Source organism: Mesocricetus auratus, unplaced genomic scaffold, assembly GCF_017639785.1.
Source record: "Mesocricetus auratus isolate SY011 unplaced genomic scaffold, BCM_Maur_2.0 Super-Scaffold_100027, whole genome shotgun sequence".
Lineage (NCBI taxonomy): Eukaryota > Metazoa > Chordata > Mammalia > Rodentia > Cricetidae > Mesocricetus > Mesocricetus auratus.
Window position 1 is genome coordinate 9,599,467 of NW_024429208.1, and position 26,209 is coordinate 9,625,675.

General features: G+C 44.2%; 1 protein-coding gene across 11 annotated transcripts in view; it reads left to right on the forward strand.

Moving 5' to 3' along the window:
- The window catches only part of Pcbp3 (poly(rC) binding protein 3), a 184,112-nt gene that overhangs the window by 56,984 nt on the left and 100,919 nt on the right, over nt 1–26,209 (forward strand). For all 11 annotated transcript variants that reach the window (XM_040732085.1, XM_040732084.1, XM_013113993.3 and 8 more), the window contains exon 2: nt 1,717–1,801. The gene's annotated coding sequence lies outside the window, so the exon portion shown is untranslated. The remainder of the gene's footprint in view (nt 1–1,716; nt 1,802–26,209) is intronic.

Consider the following 26,209-nt stretch of genomic DNA (forward strand, 5'->3'; position numbering starts at 1 on the left):
CTTAATCTTACTGTACCTATGTGTTTCTGGATTTAATTTGCTAGTGTTTCCTTGTGATTTGTGTTCATGATGTATTTGTCTCAGCCTTCTGTGATTTTTTTTTTAAATATGGTTTTGGTGTCAGGCTATGGCTGGTCTCATACAAGTATCATAGAAGGAAGGGGACATAGCATGTCCTTTTCTCATATTTTCTTTGGAAGAGTTGGGGAGGACTAGTGTCTTAGTTAGGGTTTCTATTACTTCGGTGAAACACCACAACCAAAGAGCAAGTCGGGGAGGGCAAGGGTTTGTTTGTCTCACACTTCCAGATCATAGTTCTTCATTAGAAGTCAGGACAGGAACTTGAGCAGGGCTGGAACCTGGAAGCAGGAGCTGATGCAGAGGCTGTGGAGGGGTGCTACTTACTGGATTGTTTCCCTGGCTTGCTCAGCCTGCTGTCTTATAGAACCCAGGACCACCAGCCCAGGGATGGCACCACCCACTATGGGTTGGGCACTCCTCCATTGATCACTGAGAAAATACCTCACAGCTGGATCTCATAGAGGCATTTCCTCAGCTGAGGCTCCTTCCTCTCTGTTGGCTCTAGCCTTTGTCAAATTGACACACATGCCAGCCAGTATAACTGGTGTTCATTCTTTTTAAAACATTTGGCAGAATTTACCAGATAGCCACCTGGGGAAAGGTTTTTTTTTTCCTAATTCAATTTCTTGTTTCAAGTTTATTTCTTTACTTGTTTCAAGTTTGTTTATTTATTTATTTATTTATTTATTTATTTATTTTGCCAAAGGAAATAAAATGAGTTTAATTTGTTTGAAAGTCTTGTCAAAAAATGAGGTTTTTAAGTACTTTGTTTATAGCTTTAAATAATTACATAGTTAATATTACCAGAGATGGAGTAAGCACAATTTTTACAAAATGGCCATTGTTATTTCTTTTTTTTTATTTTCCAGTTTAAATTTAGATAAGAAACAAGGTTGCTTCACAAGTCAGTTCCAGGTCCCTCTCCCTTTCCCTCCCCTCCTCCTGTGCCCCCCCCCCCGTTATCCCCTCATTCCCCCAGGGAGGGTGAGGCCCTCCATGGGGGTGTCCATAGTCTGTCATTTCATATGGGGCAGGGCCTAGACCCTTCCCCAAGAGTTCAGGGTGAGAGTGCACCTCACATTGTTCTGTGGGAGTCCAAAGTCCGTGTGTATACTTGGGATGGGTACTGATCTGCTGCCCAAGGCTCAATAGATTACCTAGGCCTCCTCACTGACACCCAGATTCAAGGGGTCTTGCTCAGTCCCATGCTGGATTCCCAGGCTGATGCCTGGGATTCAAGAGTTAACCTTTGTCTGGTCAGCTGTTTCTGGGGGTTTATTTATACTTCCCAGAATTTTTTTCAGTTCATGTTTATAGGAATTTGTTAATTTCATCTAATTTGTTGATACAAATTATCTATTGTGTTTCCTTATTCTTTTTATGGTTGTAAGTTTAGTAGTAATGTCCTTTATTTCTTGATTTTAGTTCCTCCCCCTCGTTAGATTAGGGACAGGTTTGTCAGTGATCTTTTCAAGGGACCAACTTTTGGTCTTGTTTTCTTGTCCTTTCATTTACTTTTTATTCTAATGTTTATCATTGCTCATGGCTGTATTTGGCTTCATTTCCTCTCCTTTTCTAGTTTTTGGAGGTAGACATTCCACGTACTGAGTTGCAACTTTTCTCTGTCACCTGCAGGTGCTTTGGCTGTGGTGAACCCTGCTCTGGCTGCTGGCTCCCGATCCTGAGCTCTTGTTGAAGCTGCGAAGGGGATGAGAATAGGGTGAGTTAAAAAGGCGGCAAAATACGCTGTTCTTACCATGATCCGGTTGTTTTTCTCTAATAAATGACTCTTGAATTCCCCCAGCCTTTTATTCTGAGACAGCTAACTGGGAAGACTTTTGCTTTGTTTCTCAGGAAGAGAGAGTGCTGAAAGTGGGGGTTACTCCTCCATTCCCACTGGTCTCAGCTCCTCCTGTAGTTTATACTTTAGAATTGTAGAAACAAGGCGATTACTACCTTATAAATATCACAAGGAAATGAATTGGGTGAAGTTTGCTAGCCAGTTTTGGGAAGGAGCAGCAGTGTAGGACTGCGGACTACAGTGTCAAACACTGAGGAGATGAGGAGATGAAGACTCTGTGGAGCCCACTACTCTCAGAGCCACTAGAGAGTAGCTCTAGAAGGCTCGGCTGTGGGAGACGGTGCCCTGGGTACCCATGCTCAGGCAGGGTGTGGAGACCAGTAGTATCTTCAGTGCCTCAGCTATGACTATCTAAGCACTCACAAGTCTGTGCTTGAGAAGGTCAGTTGCCCCTTGGGTCTGGGCCTGTATTTGATGTTGAGGAAAGGGGATGTTCTGCAGGGGGACGCTCCTGGGTATCTATACCTGAGGCAGGGAGACGCTAGAGTTGCTGTTGCTTGGGGAGTTGAGATAACCCAGGTTCTATGTGGCAAGACAGTCTGTACTCTTGAAGCAGAGAGTGTGAATAGATACTTTCGTTGTAAGTTGCCCAATTGTGAAATAACCATGATACCACCTCTAGGAGCTAAAAGAGGGCCATATTTCTAAGGTACAATTTGCCACATGGCAAAGTTCACAGGGTAGTAAAAGGAAATGGTAACTTGTAATAGTCAAGTGATCAGCGGGCATAGTGCTTACGGTTTGGCAAATGAGCGAGCGATGAGAAATGACAAAGGCTTTTAGTACCTGAGAGACTTGTGTGCTGTAACACTTGCTACTGTTTGTACTTTAAGACTCAGTAGGTTAAACACATATACCAATCTGAAATCTGTCCCTGTTAGAATTATTCTCTTCAATACATTGGCTGTGAAAACATACTAAAGTTGGTGTCACTATTAGTGAATTATTCTTTAAATACATTGCCAGTAAAAGCATGTAAAAATGTGGTGACCATAAAATTTATGGCTGAATTTAGATCTGTGAAGATGCTAACATACTTCACATTGTAACTACTCTCGCTGCCTTTTGTGCTTTTGATGTGAGATAACCTGCGACCCAGAAGCTCTCTGTCAGACCATCCGAGAGCGGGCTGCACACAGTAGATGAGCTAGCTGGCGAGCTAGACCACGTCATTGCACATTCTGAGATGGAATGGATGATTCTTACAATCTCGCATGCTGGGATATCTGCAGCTTGGCCAGAGCTCCCTTTCAATGGAAACTTTGTGGTAGCTTCAGGCATCTGAGGGCATCTTGTTTAACTTCACTTCAATCTTGCTTACCATCCCTTCAACCTGGGAGAGAGTAGTACTAGAATCTAAACTCTTGACCTTAGGCAGGTCCAGGAGTATTTCTGGTGAGAACTGGAGCCAGACCTTTATATACTGAGTTCACAGCGGTTTTCAGCCCTGCTCCAGTGTTACCACAGTTAGGTTCATTTAAAAAGAAATTGTCGGGCTTTGGTGTGGCTTTGTTTTTATGCTCCTCACGTGTCTCTTCACTTCTGTGCATCTTGTCAGGCGCTGAGCAAGTATTTCACATAGGAGCCTGGCTACCAGCATGCTCAGAGCGGCGCTGGACCTACCATTCCCAGACAGGGCCAGTGCTCAGCATCACTTTTAACCATCTCACTGACCCATAAGGAGAAGGTTTGTGATACTGTGTTTGGGCCTTGAAGCACAGAGCCTGAGAGTGTCATCATGCCCCAGGGTGGCTGTAAATATCAGGGTTTCAGAAGGCTCATTGTTCATCCCTATGAGAAACTTTAAAAACATTTATGGACTTTGAATTTCTACTCTTCTGAATTTACCTCTAGGATATAATCAGAGAAATAACTAATTTTATGTACAGAAAATACTCATTATAGTATTAACTCAAATAATTAATAGTTGGAAGTAAGTCAAGTGCCCCCCCAAGCAATAGAGGATTAAGTAAATGAGTTATTGTATTTCTATAGCACAATGGAATATTAGAATAGTTAGTGTTTATAGGACTGATTCATGACATGAAAAAATACACCTAGTACACGGGTACATGTGAAAACTAGTGAATGTAATATAAAGTCGCCCGTGTTGGCATACATGTATGAAGGTATGTAAAATTGAATTGTAAAAGCCTAAGAAGTACAGCTAAAGGCTTACTTCCGGTGTCTCAATGAGGGGTAAGGTCAGTGTTGCTCAGCTTCACACATTTCTGAATTTTCTAAGTTTTTCTCAATGGACTCATGTTACTTTTACATTCATGGGAGAAAGAACATGTTTTTATTGCTAGAGAATAATTATGTATCTGTTACCCTGGTCTGTGAGACCTCATAGGAACGATTTTTCTAAGCATAAAGCAGTCTCAAGCAACAGATGTTTGATTTTCATAGACAGATTTCTTTGAGCTACAACAAATATTAAAAGGCTAAGAAGGTGTATGCCAAAACTATTACATATATGTATATATAGTAAGTTACCTGGAGAGGATATACAGTTGATGCCATTTTGTTTTAAAACATGTTAATTATGAAGAAATACTTAGGGAAAACCACACTGCTGCCAGCCCTTCTGTGTGGGAACTGGGGGTACTTTTAAATGTGTTTCTTGTGGTTCCCAAGGCCTCCACACACAGAACAGGCACATATTCTACAATGGCCCATGCTAATGGAGAGCAGGGTGTGAGTGTATGGCCTTCTGTCTGCAGGGTCTGCTTGCACAGAGCCAGCTGGCCTTTGAGGGTCTGAGGCCGACCTGGGCACAGCTGATTTTGCTGTCACTGATTGCCATGTGCTAGGTTGTTGGGAAAATCCAGCAGATGTTTTTAGGCCGGGCTGGTGAGTGGGCAGATAGACAAATTCTGGCAATGAGAATGATCCACTCGGCAGGCCAGAGAACTCAAAGTGAGCAAGTTTAAAATTACTTTAGCCCAAGTCCACACACTGACACCAAATCAAAAACTTTCTAAATCACTGGAGGTTTATCATACAAGTCCACCTTTATAATTAAGAAATTGAGACATGACTATACACATCTCTGCCTACACTTATGTGATCTATTGTAAATAGGAAAATAAAACAACTACAACAAAACAATAGTCCTGTCTAGATGTAGCCAGGTGCCTGGGGAAGGCACTGAACTTCTCCACAGTGGTGGTGTGGATTTCTCAGGCCTGAATATCTGTGTAGCAGGAAGGGCCACCCAGGATGATGCCAGGACAGCGTCCACACAGGATGATGCCAGGACGGCGTCAGATCGTCCTTGAAGGTCTGTACCCTCCCACCTCCACAGATGCGTCATGGCCACACATTGTCCTCACAATGCTATTTTTTGAGCTGGAGGAGTAAACAAGCTCATCCCCAACTATTTCCTCCTCTGTTCCTCCGAGGCTTAGAGTGCTAATTATTTAGAAATGGTAATTGTACCAGGGAATCTGTGATGGGAATTGAGCTGGAACACCCTTGCCAGTCCTCCCCCAGCAGAAACCCTTTGAAGCCCGGCTCTCCCTCCTCCGACTCCGTCAGCACTGCAGCCCGACTCTCTCATCCTAGTCTGCTGTTGGAGGATGTAATGAGATACTCTGTCCACTAGATCTGCAGAAGGAGTCAAGGTCGCCCCCTTCCTGAAATCAGATCTTGCTTAGTTTGGGTGTTTCCTTATAGAGATCCATGAAAATCTCTGCACCTGCAGATGTGCTATCAAAATGCCACCCATGAGTGCCTAAGCACCACATTTGTAGACGTTTCCATCCATAGTACACCTCATCCAGTTCCAAGTCATCAGTGCGGCCTTTGGAGTGGTAGGCTCGAATCGCCCCCAGGACAGCCCCCAGTGCTGCCCTCACTCTGCTGGTCTATCCCGGGTGCCACCTGCTTGTCTCCTCCTAATGGGAAAGCTCCAGAAGCCCACACTGTATCAGAGGAGCCTCAATCCTACTCCACAGATGTTAGCTGTGTCCCTGAACATGCACAAATAACAAAGGCATGTTAGATGTATGTCTGTGTGTTTGGTTGAGTGTGGTGCCAGAGACCAATGCAGGGGAAATCTGGTGTTAGGTTGGAACTTCAGAGAGTTTAGAAGAAATCCTCTTCCTCAGCAGGTGGCTGTCTGTTTTTGGCTGGTGGGACATCGAGGACAGTCATATCCAGAAGGAAGTCTACTCTTGGTACATGCACTGGTTAGAATACAGTACTGTGCCACAAGACTGTAGGGAAATCATAGCTAAGAACTTAAGGAGGATAGCATGATTGTCTGTGCCATCCTCAAGTTCTCTAAAGGCATAGCACCTCACTTTTATATTTGCCTAACCGTTAGTCTCTGTTTTAGAAATATTATCCTGTTATGTGGTTTCACACCAGTGCTGAAGTGTACATGTATACCCACACCAGTGCAAGAGCCTGGCTAGCTCTACCACCTGGATGCCCTTAGCATCAAGTGCATGCAGGAGCTTGCAGAGACCAGAAGATAGCATCAGATCCCCCAGAACTGGAGTTATAAGTGGTTGTTAGTTGCCATAGGGATGCTGGAAACTGAATGGGCGTCCTCTGGAAGAGCAGCCAGTGCTCCTAACCACTGAGCCACCCCTCCAGTCGTCTTCTTCCATTCTCTTGAAGGTCTCACGCACATGCCATGCTAGTGTCTTGTTTTCTGGCTCCTTGTGTCTGGATTCATGTCAAGGTACATGGAGAGCCTATGACTGGCCCAGAGCCAATGACAGAGTGAGTTACAGCCTTTCCTTCTATCTGCAGAGCCATGATTTAACATAGGCAGTGCCCGTCTCTTCTGTTACCATCTCCAAGGCCAGCTGACCTGGATGGTCCAGTAGGGGCCTTATGGTACAACGTATACCTGTAGAAGAATAGCCAGTGAGCAGTAGGAGTGGAGAGGACCCCAGCCCCTAGCACCATATATTCATCCTGAGTTCTGAAGTGTGGCCCTGACTCCAGTATGCAAACTGCCTTGAGATGATTAGCAAATTTCAGCTTTTTAGTTTTGAAATTAAAATAATCACATTGTTCCCTTTTCCCTTTTCACCCTCCAACTCTTCTCGTGTTACCCTCCTTTCTTGTTCTCTCCAAGTCATGGTCCTCTGACCTTTTTTTTTTCTGTAGTTGTTACACACACACACACACACACACACACACAAACCTGCTTAGTCCATATGTTACTTGTATGTAGTGTCTCAGGGCTGACTACCTGGTGTTGGATAACCAAGTGAGGGCTGGGGCGCATTTTCCCCAGGAAGACTATTTCTCTTGCTCTCAGCATTTCTTAGTCGCTTTATTTAGATTTTTTTCCTAAAGCTTATAAAGGTTATTTTCAAAGTTTTTAACAGGAGACTTACCTTTAAGCAGTCTTTCAGAGAAAACCTGTATAACCATAATGGCTGCTAATATTAATGAAGCACCTGATTGGCCCTAGCCATCTCGACTTGAATATCTCCATTAGTGCTGAGCTCAGTCCCCATCCTGTTCTTGAGGTGTGGACTGCTGTTGCACTCCCCCCGCCCCTGAGACGTGAGAGTGAAAGAACTCTTGTGTTCCCAAGAGGTAGGCCAAACCTGACTCCATGGTGGTGGGATGGGAACTCCGAGAGCTTACCTCCCACTGGGCCTGACAGCAGCCCTGTGAGGCTGTGGAGAGCTCGGCAGTCACAAATCACTGACCCCCCCCAAAGCTGTCACAACGGAAGAGTGGTCACTTACTCATACGTCTCTCATGAGAGATAATATGAAAGGCTGGGGACTTGTGACACATGCAGTACTGGAGGCCTGACCAATTCCCATAGAGATTTTATTAGCAAATTTCTGGAGCAATGACTCCCTTTGTCCTTTCATTCACTTGTGTGCCTGGTGTTCCTGGGAAAGGGCTGGGCACTCCTCCAGTGTATTGACATCCTTGTGGAGGACACAGAACATGGCTGTAATCAGCTAATGCATTGTATCGCATGTCAGGTGGTAAAGACTGCCATAAAGGGAATAAAAAAGGGAGAATGTAATGCCAGTAGGCTGGTTAGGGCAGCCTCGGGGATGGGGTATGCGAGGAAGGCCTTGCAGGAGAAACTGGAGTGAGTCTGACCGTGCTGGTACATGAAGGGTTCTGTGGCCATGGGAACAGGCGCAGGGGCTGTTGGGGACATACCCAGTGTGTACACTGGGCTGCAAGGAGACATTACGGTAGGAGCAGTACGTGCAGGGGCATGAGGCAGAAGTGAGGTCAGGGTGGTGTCGGGGCACTTTACCAGGGGCTTTCCAGGGCCCCCTAAGACTAGCTCTTGGTCTGCATGGAGCAGGGGCTGAGAATAGAACATGTGGGCAAGTGTGGAATAGGGTGCTGTGAGCCTGTTTTCTCTCTGCGCTGGGTCATCTGTTTGTAATGGGTGCTGTTAATGATACTTGTTCCTTAGAGGATACACAAACAAATCCCTATTGCCTGAAGACCACCTTTATAATCGTGCCAATTGCATCTAATTTTCACAGAAATCTCCAGGGAAGGCCTGTGGATCTCCAGAATACAAACACCTTCTCTCTGCTAGGCCTTTCCCCTCATATTTTTATGCCAATTCATCCTCCTGGCAGATGGAGGCCTTGAGTTTTGATCTGGCCTCCCATGTTGGAAATAAAGCAGGATGCTGGGCCAGAATCCATCATAGTTACCTCAGCCGTCTGCTCTGCACAGTGGGCTCAAAGCTAGCGACAAAGCAGCCAGGCGGAGAGGCTGGGTGAGCCGCACAGTGTGAGCCATCAAGGCTGTGAGCAAATGGGTTCTGGCGGGCTGCAGCAGGCAGAGAGTTTGGAAGCTCCCAAAGGCCTTAGTCAAGTAGAGGCAGGAGCTTTGTAGTGGGCGCCTGTGGTCTGTACTGCCCGCCAGGAGGGAGCTGTTAGGGGGGCTGGGCTGCCAGGAGCAACATGGATCCTCCATGGGTGATGTTAACTGGGTACTGCAGTTGCTTCCGGTGGGATTCCTGGCTCATGCGCCCGACTAGAGCAGAACTCATCTGCAGCGATGCTTCCTAGAAGTGGTAGCTTTGGAAACACTGGGCTCCCATGTCAACACCCCCTAGAACTTCCCTAGTTCCCCAGAGCTGATGGGTACTGCCCTTCATGGAGAAGCCCCAGAGGGCCCTGCCTGGGTTATGTGCTGCATTCCGCTGTATTTAGTAGACAAAGACTGATCCCCACTCTAGAACTCTTTTTTCTTCATCTATACTAAAGTCAGAGAAATGAGAAAAATAACAAATCCTTCGCTAAATGTTTTGTTTATCCTCTCTTCTTTTAACATCAAATTGCTTGTTTGCTTTTTGGTATTCATTCAGATTACTTTGAGAACATACAGAATTGTAAAAATTTGAAATTATGAAAGAAGTTTCAACTCATCTCATTACTACAGATGTAGTTTTGGCCATGGAGTCTATTGAGTGGCCCCATCTTGTCATGATCCAGGAGGTGACTTCTCAGCTTACAGCCGTTCTGCTTTTCGCTTTGGTGTGTGTGCTGAAGGTCATGTTGAAGGTCATTTAGACTGAGGGATACAGGGCTTGGGGAGGCTGCACAGACATGCTCGTTGGCTTTGCAGTCTCTTGGTCCAGGGTTCAGCGATGCCCTGGACCTGGCCTCCCTGCAACACTTTCTCTTCCTAGCATTCCAGTTGGAATCAAATGTCAGGCTCTGCTAAGGGCTCCACCCCACTCACAGTGAAGGACAGAGGCACTTCTCTGTCCTCTCTCCAGTCTCAAGGGCTCACACCACTTCTCAGACTTTCTTGTTCGTATACTGTAGAGCTATCTGCTCTAGCCTTGGGTAAGGGGCCCTTCCCTATTTTCTTAAGAATGTTCATGTGACCCTGATGCTGTCTGTTTCCTGTGCCCTGTCTACTAGCAGACCACTTCCACCAGCACCCAGGATGGCCCAGACTCTCTTCTCCCCCACTCCTTTTGGAGACTGACTTGCTATGTCATGTATGTTGTCCTCAGACTCATTATCCCCTCCTCAGTCTAAGCACTGGGATTACAGGTGTGCGGAAGTACTCCAGGCCTAAAATCAAAAGCTGCTTCCCTTGACTTAAAAAGAAAAGAAAAAAAAAGAAAAATTCAAATGGCAGATAAAACTTACAATGAGCCCCGTCACTGTCACTGTCACTGCCATTTCCTTCTCTTCTTTGTTTTATCAGCCAGCTAAAATGGGGCTAAAGATAAAGCTCAATGGTAGAGCTCTTACCTGACATGTCCTAAATTCAATTCCCAGCATCCACAAAAAGAAATGATCAACCAACCAACCATCTCCATCCAAGTAGCTAAACTAACTAACCAGTCACTAACTTAGGGCTGCAGAGCTTGCTCAGCAATTAGGAGGAATTGCTGCACTTTTGGGGGTTCCTGGCACCTATATCAGGCAATTCACAGTGCCTATAACTCCAACTTCAGGAGATCAGACACTCTCTTCTGTCCTCCATGGGTACCACACACATGTACACATATAGACACACACTCACGAATGAATAATAAAAACAAATCTAAAAAAATCACTAAAATGATAGACACACGGAAAAACAAATCTAAAAAAAATCACTAAAATGATAGACACACGTGGCGTGTTTGTGAATGTGGTACTTGTATGCATGGGTGTAGCATACATATTTAGGTTTGTAAGCATACATGTGCATTGTGTATGCACTATATATACACATGTATGGTCCATGTGTGTTCCTGTTGCATGTATGGCTGAGGGGAGTTATGTGTCTCCTCCTGAGTTTCACGTGTCCACCTCTGAGAATGGAAGAGGCAGTAAGAATGGAGATAAAGGTGGAATTGGATGGAAAGCTTATTTGAGAAAGTCTCCTGCTTAACTCCTTCCAGACTGGCAGAGGAGTGAGGACCCTGCTCTACAAGTGACCTAATGGGCATGGTAGGGGAGTGTCCCAGGCTGAAAGTAGGGCTGCATTCTGGCGGGTTTCTTATTGTGGAAACCTAGGAGAGAAAGGCTTCTAGAGTGGACAAGTTCAGCTGGAGGCTATCAGCCTCTAGGAACAGCCCAGGAAGATGCCAGAGGTCAGGGTTTTCCCGGTGTCTGAGTAGATCTGAAGGCATTTGGCCAATGGCTGAGTTTGGAGAGGAACTATAGAGTGTGCATAGGAAGACAAGCAAGCTGAACTTGGAGGCGTGGGGAAGACTTAGCTCTACAGGAGCAGAGTAATAGTCACCGTTGAGGATGAGAGGTGTGGGTGAGGGCTCAGGAGAGTTAACGCTCAACTTGGCAGAAGGAAATTACAGCATATCATCTGTTCAAATCCAGGATATCAACACAGACCTAGTAACCATAAATGTGGAGCTGGCTAGATATAAAAAAAAAAACAAAAACTAACAGTGAGAAAGTGGTAATCTGTGCACAGAAGCAAGGTAGTTACTGGGGCCAATATTGCTCATGAGAAGCTTTGTACAGGTATTTAATTTTAAAGTTTATGTTTAACTAGGTGGGTAGCCTTGTAGAAGAGAGAGAGGAAGGATTGATCGTAGGAGCCAGAGAGGTCAAGGACACCAGAAGGACACAGCCCACAGCTAAGTAGGGCTCATATGGGCTCACAGAGACTGAAGGGACAGCCAGGGAGTCTGTATGGGTCTGACCTAGCTCCTCTGCATTATGTTATGGTTGTGTAGCTGGGTGTTATTGTAGGGCTCCCAACAGTGAGAGTAGGGGGCTGTCTCTAACTCTTTTGCCTGCTCTTAGGACCCTCTTCCTCTTATTGGGTTGCTTTGTCCAGCCTTGATATGAGGGCTTGTGCCTAGTCTTACTGTAACTTGTTATACCAAGAAAAGGGAGGTTGGTTTGGGGTGGGAGGAGTGGAGGGAAAGGAAACTATGGATGGAATGTATGAGAGAAGAAAGAATAAAAATAAAATTTTAAACTTACTATGCTTGAGAGACAAAAATGTTTATAGCTTTATGAAAAATGAACATTAAAAGGCTATAGCAAATGTTTTAGAAAACATCATGAAATTAAAGCCCCTTAAGTTTTCTTCCTTTGTGTCTCCTGCCGTGGTAGAACTCAGCCCAAGTTGCCCCAGTTGTGGGGACGGCTCCTTGCTCCCACCCCCCACGGCCTGGTTTCCATCATGCAGAATATGAGGGACATGGATCTCTTCAGGCCCCTGGAGTTCTGCAGGTCTGGCCCCCACACCCTTCATCCAGGGTTCTCTTTCTGAGGCTCCTAGACTTCACTCTTGTGTTTCCTCCATGTTTATGGACTCACCCCCTCCTCACTGCCCTTACTGTGCTCATGAGTCCATATGTTTGGCATAGTTTTTGCCCCGTGCCCAGGGGGATGCCTGAGGCCTGATACCCACTGGGGGCTGAAATAGACCTACATTTTTGAGTTGTTCTTTTCTACTGTCTAGTGTTCTGTGAAATGTTCTACCTAGTCTTGGCTGAAGGCCTTTTTAGAGGTTTGTGTTGCTCCTTCTGTATGTGTGTAGGCATGGTTTGTTGGATCATTACCCCTTTGCACACTGTTCTCCCGCAGCGGTGTTAAGGTAAGCATGCTGGCACTCAGCTTCTCTCTGCTGTGGGCCCTGTGCCTGCGTGTTGAATTCCCAAGTTGGAGAGGGTGGCCACAATACAGAACTGCCAGAGTGGTCTAGGTTGCTAGTTCTTTCCAGCCGTAGGCCAATCAAACTTGAGCTTTATCTCCCCTGGAAATGGGCCCCGGGCACACCTGCACCTTGGGGTAGGGAAGCAGGATCCCATTTGGGCAGGCAATTTTGACACCCAGTAGCTTTGTGGTCTGCTCTGATGTATAAATGCTCTCTCTTTGTTGAAGACACTGTCGTTTCATTTTCTCTCTCAATCTCACATATATTTTTAAACACACTGTAAACCTTTAGAGGTTTTGTTCATCCAAGTCTGACTTTACTGTAAATCTTTACGTTTTTTCTGGCCACGTGTCTTATCTGTAAAACCGCGGCTGTTTTAAACTGCCGGTTTTTCCATCAAGATGGCGGGCGAAAGCGTGATTCCAGCTTACCGCCTCAGTCCATGTTGACCTCCAGAAAAAGCTGCCACTTCCAGCTGTACGTACACACCTTTCAATCCTTAGCAGAGTCTCTTAAAACAACCTTGCTGGTTTTTTTTTTCTTTTTATGCCGAGTCAGGAATACTCCGGTAAGCGAGCCACGTGAATCTCGGCTTGTCGCTAGCAAAACAGAACACACCTGAGAAAATGCTGCTACCAAAATCTGTGCTTCTCTCCGTTCTTCTGTTTCTAAAATTCCTTTAAAGCTTTTGCTGTTTTGCGTGGAAATTCATGATCCCACTCCTGATCACCATTTTGTTAAGAGAAGCTATTTCCTTGAGTGAAGCTTTCCCGCCCGCCTGGTTCTAGAGCCACATCAGTCCCAAATAAACACACAGTAGGCTATATTAATTATGAAGCTGTTGGCCTTGCTTGTTTCTTACTGGCTAGCTCTGACTTAAGTAATTACCCCATAATTGTTAATCTAAGTATGTCTCTTACCGGAGAATAGTTCCGGGCTCCTACCCCATGGCGTTACATCTTGAACTCTCTTGTGTTTCTCCTTCCCAGAATCCTCCTGGACTCCTAGTCCCACCCATCTAGATTCCTATTGGCCAACAGTGCTTTATTAACAAATGTACAGGACTTCCCCCATCAGTGTGTGTCCTTCTGAGAGAGGAATTTTTTCCAGTTGTGCTGTTTGCTTTTGCATTTGCTCTGTGGCATGTTGGGTGACTCACTTTGTAGTCCAGTTATACTGCCATCTTCTAGCATTTACATTTAGAAAACCCTGTTACCCTGAAGCAAAGGACACCCACCTGCACGCCCTGGTTTACTTTTTTACATTTACTGTGTAATTTACTTGAGATTTAATTAGAAACATACGGTAAAAATCTAAGTAATTTTTCCTTGTAAATATTAAAAACCTCACACATTGGAAATTGCTTCACTTTTCAATGTTTGTGCTACTGTTAATACATGGTACACCATGTTTGTTCATTGGTCTGTCTTCATGCTATCATACCTCTCATTTGTTGGAATGATTGTAAACTTATAGGATGCTTACACATCTGATAAAGAATCCCACTCTTTTAGGTACTTGTCTGGCTTTCTTGGTCTCTCGATGTCTAGATGAACTTTGGAGTGATTTTTAAGTTACAGAGTGAATCATACTGAAGCAAGGCACAATGATGTAATTGCATGCCAGTAATCCCCTGCAGGACTCTAGAGGACCGTGTGTTCTGGGTCAACTCTGGACATAAGGAGATCCTGTTCATAACAAAATTATTCACATTGAGATGTGGGTCTCAATGGATCAAACATTGATTGATTGGGACAGCAACTTGCTTTATATTCCTGGCTGTTCTGGCATTTATGTAGTTCAGCCTGTCTTTGAAGTAGTAGAAATCCTTCTGCCTCAGAGTTTTTGAGTGGTTGGATTATGGTTGTGTACTACCGTTCCCAACTTCAAACCTATAGTTTAAATTGGGAGTAGTTGAAGGCTTTCCAGTTTCTTATGTAGGGAGCCCCGTGCTATCTGACTATCATTTGATCTCTTTGCTGTAAATTTCTCTCTTTGACTCCTTTTCCAACAGTTATGTCATCTGGTTGTTGGAATTGGGATTCTGATATTGCATTTATCTAATACATAACAGTATAGAGAAAAATAGTATATCTGAATGACTGTGTTGACATGTTCTTAGTTGCAAGGGGATTTCTGGTTGAATTTTGATGTATTTTTCACTTGGCTCAAATGCTGCTTGCTGTAGCAGCTGCTAAATATTTATTCTTCACCAAGTTACAGTTTCTTTCTATTGCTACTTACTGTTTTTGAAAATTGAAAATTACAGTTTCCTAAACATGTTAGTTGCAGCTGTTTTACTCAGCTGGGGCTGGAGAGTTGGTTCAGTGGTAAAGTGCTTGATGGGCAAGCAGGAGGACCTGTACTTGAATCAGAAGCTCCCACCAGGCATGGGGGCACACACCTGTAATCTCTACGCTGGGAGGTAGACATGAGGACAGCTTGCTGGCTGGCCAGTCAGCTGAAATGGCACACTCCGAATTTAGGAGAGACTTGTTTAAAAAAATCCGGGTGAAGATTTATAGAAGACACCCGATATGGATGCATGGATTGATAGTCACAAGATGAGGCTCAATAGAGGCTAATATAATTTTTTGGGGGGGAGAAGTCACTTACACAAGAAGCAGATGATCTCTGCAAGCTCCCGCTCCAGGGATCCACCCAGGCTGCACAAATGGGCATGGTCAGCGCTACAGGTGTGTGTGGGGTGGATATCAAATTACAACTCCTCTTTTAGTCTAAAGAAAAAGATTTAGACTTGGTACAAACCATATACAAAGACCGCAAATATCAAGTGTGCTCTAGGAGAAGGAAAAGTAAGAACAAACACATTTAAGACCTATCGCCAGTGAAACAACAGGAGCAAAAGGTAAGAACCACATATCCAGTCCTAGGGTAAAGGCAAAACAGAGTTTACTACAGAGTTGTCCTAAGCTGGAAAGCTTAAGTCTTGTATCTAATATTTCTATCTAGGAAGAGAGAGCAATAATTGTGACAGTCTAATCTTCAACCTCACCAAAGACCTGAGAAGGAGGATAACAATACTAGGGTAGGCAGGAAGTGCAGGCGAGCAACTTCCAGAAGGTCAGTGAAGATAGAAACAGCAGGCTACCTGGACAGTCACCCAGAGTCTCAAAGCAGCGTAGGGGCAACCAGCTTTGGCTAAGGCCTGGAGTATCTGACTGACCAACACAGAAGCAGGGAGGTAGAAAGGCTGTCTTTCACTGACTTGGCAAGGTTCAGCAGTTTTCTAAGTTTATCTCCTGCAAGCACAGTAAGGACAGCATGTCCAAAGTCAGCAGTCGAGGTGGGGGCAGTTCTAGGCCCAAGAGGCCATTAACCGAGGAGAGGATGGACTCCAGAAGGAGTGATATCAGTCCAACTTACTCTCGGGAATAGCTTGGTGCTGTCAGGAGCAATTGTGTCTCATGTCAATGGAATACTAATATTAAAACACTTAAATGCCATATTCTTCAGGTCTATGAGGTATTTGAAGATCAATATCTATGTCTGACTAACATCATAGGCATAAGAAACATGGGTGATAATAATCTGTAATTCTCAGAAACAGTTGTACAATGACTGAAGCTTCCCCAAATACTTTAACCAGGACAGTGACTTCAAAAAAATGTAACTACATACATACATACATACATACATATATCTCAATAACAGATATAGAACCTAAATGTCTTGACTAGAACTATAAAGTGCAATATGATAAAATATCCTAAGTTGTATCAATATATAAAATGTCTGAGCATCACTGAAACCCGACATTCATCTCAGACCTCTACATTCATTTTCATGTGCACTCCCACACATGTGCTCTCCCACACATGTGCACACATACATTACAAACCTAGCATATAGATATTCAGCTAATGGCTTGTGCACACATGCATTACAAACCTAGCATATAGATACTCAGTTAATGGCTTGTGCACACATATATTACAAACCTAGCATATAGATACTCAGTTAATGGCTTGGGCACACATATATTACAAACCTAGCATATAGATATTCAGTTAATGACTTCACCTGTTAATGTAGTGAGTTCCACTGATGAATTTTCAAATGCTGATTTTAGAAAAAAACCTATTAGATTTTATTGGCTCTTTTCACTATTTCTCCAATTGTAATATGCTCCCAATATTTTACAGGGCCTAACATAAGGATTAGAGCCACAGTTAGGCCAATGCTAAGACTGGAGTTTGCGTAGCATTAGACTAATTCTAAAACTCAGGGTCAAGGTCAGTGCAAATTTCCACTGAGGGTTAGGATTAGGATAGTGTGGTTGTACATTATAAGTTTCTTTTCCTCTAATTTCTTTGTGAATATGTGGACATGCATGTATGTGTATTTCTATGTGTGTGTGTATATATATATATATACACACATAGAAATATATATACACACACATATTATATATATATACATATATATATATATATATATATAATGTGCATGGGTGTGGAGACCAGAGGACAACCTTGCATGCTATTCTTCTGATATTTTCCCTCCCTCTCCTACCCTTCTCCCTTCCCTCCTGGCTTGGAGCTCAAGTGGAAAAGGCTGGCAGGTCAAGGATCCCTAGGGACTCACCTGTCCCCACATTTTCAGAACTGGTATTACAAACCTGAACCATTATACCCATTAAAAAAAAACATGGATTCTTGGGGTTGAATTTAGACTTGCATGGCAGGTATTTTATCAAATGTACTGCTTCTAGCCTTGTCTCCTTTATTTCTAATGTTTATTGTTTATGGCATGTTTTTAGTTAGATTTATTAAATGTCTTTATAGCATTTTCTCTTTGTAATAACTTTCATATATATATATATACTCATAATTTTGTTCACTATTCCAGAATTCACTCCTTCCTTCCTTCCTTCCTTCCTTCCTTCTTTCCTTTTGATTTTTTGAGACAGGGTTTCCCTGTGTAGCCTTGGCTGTCCTAGAACTCATAGTTCCAGAGTTTCTTAGTTTAACCTATATGATTTTAATTTTCTTCCTTTAGGTTAGTAGTGCTTTTTCAATTCCTTGGATACATTGCAGCTGTCTTTAGCCTTTAATAAAAAAATAAATATGGAATGATTTTTTTCTATAGGAAGGATCCCCTTTCTAGATAATTGTGAAATTGTCCTTTCTAAAGTATAGTTGAATCAGGAGGGCACCAGAAATGGGGTCCTTAGTTCAGAGAAGGTGGCCCATGTGAGTAGTGGGAGGATCACACTCAGAGGTAGGGTCCAGAGTTTGTGGGGAGGAGGAGAACTTCTCAGCTGACCAGATGTCCCAGGGAAGCTGCAGGAAGGGTGTGTGTGCCTTTGAACCCTCTGGTGACTGCAGTAGAAGGTTAAGCTGCTGCAAGAGGTGCCCAAATGAGCTGACATCAACAAAGGGAAGTTTTTTTCTCTTTTCTCATAAAAATCTCCTTTACATTCATTTATTGTGTGAGTGTGAGTGTGTGCTACAGTGCAGCTGTAGAGGTCAGAAGACACCAGTGAGGGCTGCTTCTCTTCTCTGTTATATGTGTTCTGGGGGCCAAACTCCTGGCTTCAGGCCTGCTAGCAAGCAGGGCCATGCAAGCCATCCCACTGAGCAACCCTACCAGCCCATGATGGTTTTCTTCTTAGGAATTGTTAGGAGTAGAAGTACTGACATTTCCTCCTCCTGGCCCAGCTCTGGTGGCCTGCCATTCTCTGTGGTTTCCATTTCTTGCTGTGTCATAACCTCAGAGCTGAGTGGAATCTAGGCGGATTGCTTGTGGCAAGGAGGAAGGCATGGCAGAGGACAAATTCATTCTAGGATCTTGGGGTCCAAGGTATATCCACATGAATCAGTATCCCAAACCAGCTGTATACAGTTGATATAAAACATAGTTCCTTACCAAAGTGAATGAGAACTAGTTTATTCTGAGTCACATGTGAGTAGCCATGACACAGGAACATGGTTTCAAATAGTTCTGAATGACACGTTATACAATGGGAGTTACACAAACTTTTATCATCACGGGACAAAGACAGCCATAAATCAATGCACCTCACAATTACATTGGTGGGGACAACAGATAGGCAAGCTCCATGCAGCACGGCAGAGCGAGGGAGAAAGAACTCTGCCATAGGTCTTACATTTTGTCTGTACGCATGCTTAGCTCCAGTGCTGGCCGAGGCTAGTGGTCTGCTAAGAACCAGCTCAAAGGTTTTCTGTGATAGTCAAGATGCGATTCGAGGTCAGGTAGAATAGGGCAATAAATGGCTATTAAGGAGAGTAAAAATAGCCCTGAATAATGTTGGCTCTTGGTCTGTGATTTGTAACGTTCTTACTTCCCAAATAATGCTGGCTCTTAATCTGTGATCTGTAATGTTCCTAACTCCCCACAGTCATGGAAATTCTAATCAGCTAATCTGCAAAACCTTCAAAAGAGGTGTAATCCAGATTGGTCAGTGTGTCCATGACTCTCTGTGGTGGGGTGGTCGGGCCAAGTGTGCTCTGCTGGGCTGCTCTGAGTTCTGCAAAATCTGGGTGCCATGTTGGAGGGCAGAAGGCCTTGGGGGAAGACTGTATACCATAGGTGAGGCCTCAGGTGTCTGGGAGTGCTCAGTTGAAAGGGGATCTGGAAGCGTGCACCTGGGCAGGGAGAACCAGCCAGCTGTGTGAAAGACAGCTGGGTGTAATGGTGCATGCCTTATAATCACAGCATTGGAGCAGGAGTCGGAGTACTGAGGCAGGAGGATTATGAGTTTTGAGATATGAACTACACAGTGAAACCTGTCTTAGAAAAAGAAAAGGCGGGGGGGGGGGTCCTTTAGCAGATGTGACATCAGCACAGATAGACTTATCCAGGGGAACTGCCCCCCCCCGTGTGTGTGTGTGTGTGTGTGTGTGTGTGTGTGTGTGTGTGTGTACAGAGTGCTGGGTCTTTCATGTAGAGAGAGGCCTCAGACCAGTAACACCAGTTCTATAGTCCTAACATGCCAAGGAGGTCATTCATACCTTTCAAAGAGCAGGGGAAGGCGTGCATGGCTGTGGAGGCTTTGGGTCTCTCCAGTCAGCCATGACTGCTGCAGTCCTGTCCTGCACCGATGCCTCCTTAGCCACCAGGTGTCTGTCCTGCAGTTTCCCAGAGCTCCGAGGAGGCTGAGCTCCCCAGCTGGTGGGGTGTCAGGCGGTAGTTCCTTTCCTCTCTCTCTCTAGTAGTCCTCTGGACCTTCCCCAGCATAGGCTTCTAGAGCATACTTTCCTCCCTGAGATTCAGATTGGAATGCAGCCCTGCCATTGAGCCGTTGAGCCATTGAGGAGCAGATTTTCTTTTTTCCCCTGCAGGCTGAGATGACTCATGTGCCCCTCTGCTCCCTGCTGCCAGACTGTCTGGCGAGCCCACAAGACAGAGCCAATGACTGGAGCCAGAGAATCGCTGTGGCCCATCATTGCTAGAGAGGGCATATCAGGTAGAGAGCTGTTACCTCTAAGACGCATGGAGACAAATGCTTGGTATTGACTCTCCATGGTGTTTCTGCTGTGCTATCCTTGGAGATAGAGGAGGGACATTGTGGGATGGTTGTATCATATTCTAAGCTCCAGCTCAGGGCAGCTAGTGTCTCTGACTCTTTTCACTTAGCATTAGGAGCGCAGAGTGCTGATGTTTCCTGGTTAACATTTTCTCTCTTTATTCACCCCCTTATCTTGGGTCTCATTTCCTTTCCCCACAAAGCAATAGTATATATCAGGTTGCTCTTTCCTGTTCTGTTGATGGCCACCCTATGCACTGTCTCACTGTCTTAATCCTGTCTTAGATTCTGCCTTGGTTTTGCATAGAAGGGCAACCAACAACAGGCCCCAGAAACTCTAGGCTATATAAAGGAAACTTTCAGTGTGTGTGTGTGTGTGTGTGTGTGTGTGTGTGTGTGTGTGTGAGAGAGAGAGAGAGAGAGAGAGAGAGAGAGAGAGAAGAGCGTGCACTCATGCGTGCACGCGCACATGCACACCCAGTGGGAGCTTTATTCCCAGTGCCCTGGTTAATTTTGCTTCTGCTGTGCAAGACTGTCATCTACAGCTCTGCCCACTCTGTTGAGAAAGTGTGTTTGATTTTTTTCCCTGCTGCGTCCTAGATTCTTCACAAGCTGGTGAGGGGACTACTCTTAAACCCACCCACCCTGTGGGTCTGGGTCTTAGGCCAGACCTAGTAGGCTGGTTGTAGCTGGAGAAAGCTATTTAGATAAGTGTAAGAGCAAGCTCTGCTCTCCATCCCCTTGTGTTCATCCAAGGTGGGGAGGAAATCATTGGAATGGAGCTCTCTGATTGGAGCCCAGTTGGGTTGGAGAGTCAGGTTATAGATTGGGAATACAGAGGTTGCACACTGCTTTTCTGTGACCTTAGCTGAGTCCCTTCTCCTGCTTTCCCACCCATAGAATGTACCTGCTTAGTTCCATAGGGAGGAGGTATAGGCAGGACTTGTAGGCTATTTATTTCAGCAGCTATAAGATGGTGCGGGGGCAGGGGTCAACTCCTTTCTAGGAATAAATATATGAACAGATGGTTTCTGTAATGAGTGCAATGTTCCAGGCAGAAGTTCCTCGCTGAATCTTCAAGGTCTTGATTCTTCTATTTTATCACTGGAGTAGCAGAAACCTGAGGTGAGTCAGCATTGGACAGGCACACGTCCAGACTCCTAGCTTTGCCCCTTCCCGTGTTAACTCTGAGAAGTCTGGAATGCATTCACTGTGGCTTGTGCTACTGCTGAGATTACTGTCCATGTCTGAGATCCTTCATCATGGATGGATATTTTCTTTTTTTCTCTAACAAGAAGCTCAGAAACTCAGTGAGATTGGGCCAGAGAGATGTCCTTAGGTTGTCATCGCCATTGTGAGATGGCTTTGAGTCACTTCTGTTGAAAAGCTGAAGACTAAAGGCCATGGATGGGTGGCTGTGAAAAATATTTGACTCTGAAAACTTGAGATATGGAAGCATGTTAATTGAAAATTTTTAACAACTAAAAATGATGAAAAGTGTGTGTATTTGAGACACACACACAGAGATAGAGAGAGAGAGAGAGAGAGAGAGAGAGAGAGGGAGGGAGGGAGGGAGGGAGGGAGGGAGGGAGGGAAGTAGGCACATGGTATGTCATTTGTTGCATATCGAGGTCAGAGGACAACTTTGTGGAGTGTTTTCTTTCCATGGAACTCATGTCGCCAGACCTGTGTGCTTGTGTGCAAGTGCTTTTCCCTGCTGAGCGATCCTGTCAGTCGTGCACCTGAGCATGTCCATTACCAAATGTCTTCTTACAGAGTCAGGACCCAGACTGACCTTGGAACTGTGCTGTATCGGATGTGGCTGTGTTATCTCTTGATGGAGTGTTTCCCACAGATGTCTGTCATTTTGTGATCTTGACATTTTGAAGACTACAATCTCTTTCATGAAATAAGTTGTTTAACTAGCCTGGCATTTGTTGGCTTACACGTGCAATGCTAGCACATGGGAAGCTGAGGTGGGAGGGTTGCCATTGGTTCAAGGCTAGCTTGGGTTACATAGCCAATTTAGGCTAACCTGGACTACAGAGTGAGGCACTGTCTCAAAACCCAAACCAATGCAAAGCCACTCAAAACTCCTATCTGTTTGGGTTTATCCTTATGATCGAGTTCATGTATCCTTGGTTAGACATTACCTGTGTGGATTATGCCCTTGTTATGAATTCACTTTAGGGTACAGAATGTCTACCTGCCCTGTTTGGGGACTTGGAGTTGCTTTTTTTTACTAGCCATAATTCTTGACTGTCTAGAGTCACACGCTCTCTGGAGAGAAGACCCAACAAGCTTCTGCCCAACCCGCTCTGTACCAGAGCCCTGGGTTCAGCATCTACTGATACACTCTGTCTAGACCAGTCTTGACCACAGTCCTGTGTGTGCTGTCGGTTCAGTGCAGTACCATTTCCGCTCACACTTTTTAGACGTGTCCATCTCCCTGAGTAGGAACCTTCCTTTCCTCCTTATTTGCTTAGCTAATATTAACAGTTTTGCTTTGTGAAATTTCTGATTTCCAATTGGTTAGCTGCTGGATGTATCGCTCATGGGCCTCTGTGACTTGGGAGTTCAAATGTCTAGGTCTGTCCAGAAAGAATCTTGAGACTAACTGTGGGTGGAAGGACCATTACCTCACCCCTCTCGTCTCCCTAATCCTTTTCCTTTCCCCATTTTAAAAAACAACCCAAATCATTTCATTATTTTCCTATTGAATGTTTTAGCCTTCTCTTGTACTCAGTCTCCCAGTCCCTCAGGTGGCAGTGTACCTGTTCTTAATAGTCCCTGCGTGTCTCTTCCCGACTTTGCTTGGTAGTTTCCTGTGTCAGAAAGAAACTCCTCTGGCTAGTGCTGAAGGCATACCTGCCTGCCTGCCCGCAAGGGCCATTTGGTAAGCACTGACATGGCCATTAGCATAGCACTAAGTTAATTTTAGAAATTTGTTAATTATCTTTTCTGTATTACATCTTGTAAAAATCAGATCTATCCATGTTGACAAATGTTCTCACATAGAATATATATATAACATATGTTCCTACATATGCTCCTTTTTGATTATAAAATACCAAAAAACAAAACAAAAAACAAACAAACAAAAAAAAACCTCCTGGAAACAGTGACCAAACAAAGCAAAACAAAAACCTATGGAGTCCAATTATATGTTGATCAACTACTCCTGAACATGAGGCCTGCCCTGGGTGGTTGACATGCGTAGTGTCACTGTATTGGAGAAAAGTAATTTTCCTTTCCCAGCAGTGACAGTTCAGTTGCAGCGATATTCAGGCCCCTCCCTAAAGCTCCTATGTTGATAAGACTGGGTCCCCAGCTGCTGGCTGTAATCATTGGGAGGCAACTGGATTGTGAGGGCTGTGACTTATTGGATTTACTTCGTCGATGGACTCACAATTTGATAGCTTCATTGGGAGATGGGATTTAGTTGGAGGAAGTAGGTTACTGCTCTAGTTTGCTTTCTGTTGCTGTAATAGACACGATGATCAAAAGCAGCTTAGGGAGGAAAGGGTTTATTTCATCTTCCCAGCCTCTAGGAAGCCAAGACAAGAAGGAACTTGGAGGCAGCAGAAACCAGAAGGAATGCTGCATACTGGCTTGCTCTCTCTCCTTCTGGCTTCTGTTCAGTTAGCTTTCTTAAACAACCCAGGCCCATCTACCTGGGGAAGGTACTGTCACAGTGGGCTGGGTCCTGCAATATTAAGTAGCAATCAAGAAAATGCCCTCTTCCTCGGTAGATGGTCGTAGGTTGTACAAAAATAAAGCTTACTGAGCAAGCCATGGAAAGCAAGCCATAAGCAGCATCATGTTCTCTGCTTCAGTTCCTCCCTCCATGTGTCTGTTGGGTTTCTGCCATGGCTTCTCTTTCAGTGATGGACTATACCCTGTAAGCCAAGTAACCCTTTCCTTTCCCTAAGTTAGTTCTAGTTAGTGCTTTATCACAGCAACAACAACAAAAAGCTAATACAGGCCATGTCTGTCTTTGTGGCCCAGGCTAGCCTTGAACTTGCAACACTCCTGCATGAACCTCTCTACTACTGGGATTACAGGCCTGTGCCACCGTGTCCAGTGGTAGTTAGCTTTTTAAAAAAGTAAGTAAATGTTTGAAGTTAGGTATTTCCCTCTAAATAGTACTTGTTGCAGTGTATAGATTTAGATAATCCTCAACTTATAAATATTCCTTTGTTTCTTTTTTAGCTTATTTATTTCAAAATATTTATTTATTTTACATTCCAGCTACAGTTTCCCCTCCCTCCTCTCCTCCAAGTCCCTCTCTCTTCCCACTCTGTTCCCTCCCCCAAATCCACTCCTCTCTTTCTGTTCAGGATAGGATCAGCCCCCCATGCATTTCAACAAAACATGTCATATTGGGTTGCGGTAAGATGAAGCACCTCCCCTTGTATTAAGGCTGGGCAAGGTGATCCAGTATGAGGAGTAGGGTCCCATGAGCCAGTAAAAGAGTTAGAGACAGGCCCTGTTCCCACTGTTAGGAATCCCACAAGAGGAGCACGCTACACAATTGTAACATATATGTAGAGCACCTAGGTCAGTCATGCAGGCTCCCTGGTTGGTGGTTCAGTCTCTATGAGCCCTTATGAGGCCAAGTTAGTTGACTCTGTGTATTTTCTTGTGGTGTCCTTGACCCCTTTGTCTCCTACAATCCTTGGTTGTGGGTCTGCATCTGTTTCCATCAGTTGCTGGATGAAGCCTCTCTGATGATAACTGGGTTGGGTACAAACCTGAGTGTAACAGAATATTGTTAGGCATCTCTGTCAATGGAACCCACCATATAAACAACTGAAAGAAAAACAAAACGCATGACTATTTCATTAGATGCTGAAGAGCCTTTGACAAATCCAGCACCCCTTCATAATAAAAGTCGTGAAGAGATCAGGGATACAAGGAACATGCCTAAATGTAATAAAAGCAATATACAGCAAGCCAACATCCAACATCAACTTAAATGGAGAGAAACTCAAAACAATTCCCTTAAAATCAGAAACAAGACAAGGATATCCACTCTCCATATCTATTAAATATAGTACTTGAAGTTGTAGCTAGAGCAATAAGACAACTAAAGGAAAACAAGGGAATACAAATTGGCAAGGAAGAAGTCAAAGTATCATTATTCACAGATGATATGATAGTATACATAAGTGACCCCAAAATTCTATCAGGGAACTCTTACAGCTGATAAACACCCTTAGCCAAGTTGCTGGATACAAGATTAACTAGAAAAAAATCAGTAGCCTTCTTATATACAAATGATAAATGGGCTGAGAAAGAAATCAGGGAATCAACACATAATGTCTCAAATAATATAAAACATCTTGGTGTAACTAACCAAGCAAGCAAAAGACCTATATGATAAGAACTTCAAATCTTTGAAGAAACTGTAGAAAATATGAGAAAAATGGAAAGATTTCCTATGCTCATGGATCAGTAGGATTAACACAGTAAAAATGGCCATATTACCAAAAACAATCTGCAGATCCAATGCAACCCCCATCAAAATCCCAACACAATTCTTTACAGACCTAGAAAGAACAATACTCAACTTCATGTGGGAAAACAAAAACCCAGAATAGCTAAAACAACATTATGTAATAGAAGAACTTGAGGTTTCACTATCCATGATTTAAAGCTGTACTGCAGAGTTATGGAAATCAAAGTATTTCTTAATGCTAAATGTATGTATGTATACATATGTGTACATATGTGTGTATATAATGTAAAATACATCAGAACATTTTGTTTTATTGAGATGGGGCCTCACTATATAATTCTGGCTGGCATGGAACTTGCTGGGTACTCAGAGAGACCCTCCTGCCTTTGCCTCCAGAGTGTTGGGATTAAAGGTGTGTGCCCATTATGCCCTCATGTTAAAATGTTTTAAGTGCTTTCATTTCCAAGGGTGTGGTTATAGACACGGTGGTCTCCATACTACTTTTACACACGTTTAGATGGCATAGGTGTAGTCCTGTCTCGTAAATGGTTTCGTGTTTCTAAGTGCCCTTGCCCTGCTGTTTGAGGTCTGAGCATTTTGCACATGGCCAGTGAGTGAAAATTGGCCCCTGTGTCTCCTGTATACTTAAAGTTTTCTTTGACAGATTATCTAGTATTATGTTGGTCTTTCCTTT